Raw genomic sequence first — 864 nt, forward strand, 5'->3', positions numbered from 1 at the left:
TGCTTAAGCTGTTCCCCAGTGCACCCCTGCTGGATCAGCCCTCCCCCTCCATCACTGCAAATGTTTCCTGTAGGACAGCCCCTGCATGAGTCCCTTGCAAAGACTCAGTGGCCTTTGGGTGAATTCTTCCTTCCATCATCTGCAGCCATTTTCTTTTATGTGTGTGTCAGGAAAACTTGCAAGCAGCTTTGTTCACCTGGCAAATGGGATAATGCACTCTAAAATGGATTTTTGTTTGTTTGTTTGTTTGTTTGTTTGTTTGTTTTCGTGAGCAGTCACAGCATCTTTCTCCATTGCAGACTTTAAAAAGCTTCATGCAAAGGGTGTTGTGGTGGTTTTGCTGTCTCCAGGTAGCTGCTACAAGTGGTGTTCCGTGCTGGTCCAATGAATAACTGGAGCTGGGACTGATACAGATGGTCCCTCCTCCTGCTTGCCTAGGCTTTTCATGCCTTCATGGACTCAGCAGGTCTCACTGCCTCTTGCCCCAAGTTCTAGTGATTGCAGGATGGCAGTTTTTGTGTTTTAATAGTTGTGAGCTGACATATTGATAGGGAAAGCAATGCCAAGATCATCTATTATGCCATCTTCGTGACAGCAATCTCCTGCACATACATCTTGCCCTCTATTCTGTGTCTACTTTGTATTGCTTTATGTAATTAATTTTGCATCATCAAAATCTAGTAAGAGTCCCTTATTCAGTACTTGCTCAAAGTTTTGAGCTGACATTTGTTGTAGGAAGAACTGCCATGTCTATTTGGTAGGAGGTACCTTCATGTAGCCCTGGGCACCCTCATTATGGAAATGAGCCCTAAAACATTGAAAGGAGGAAAAGCCTCCAAGCACATGGAAGGAGGGGACTGCTCA

This window comes from Galeopterus variegatus, unplaced genomic scaffold, assembly GCF_000696425.1.
Source record: "Galeopterus variegatus unplaced genomic scaffold, G_variegatus-3.0.2 Scaffold11309, whole genome shotgun sequence".
Lineage (NCBI taxonomy): Eukaryota > Metazoa > Chordata > Mammalia > Dermoptera > Cynocephalidae > Galeopterus > Galeopterus variegatus.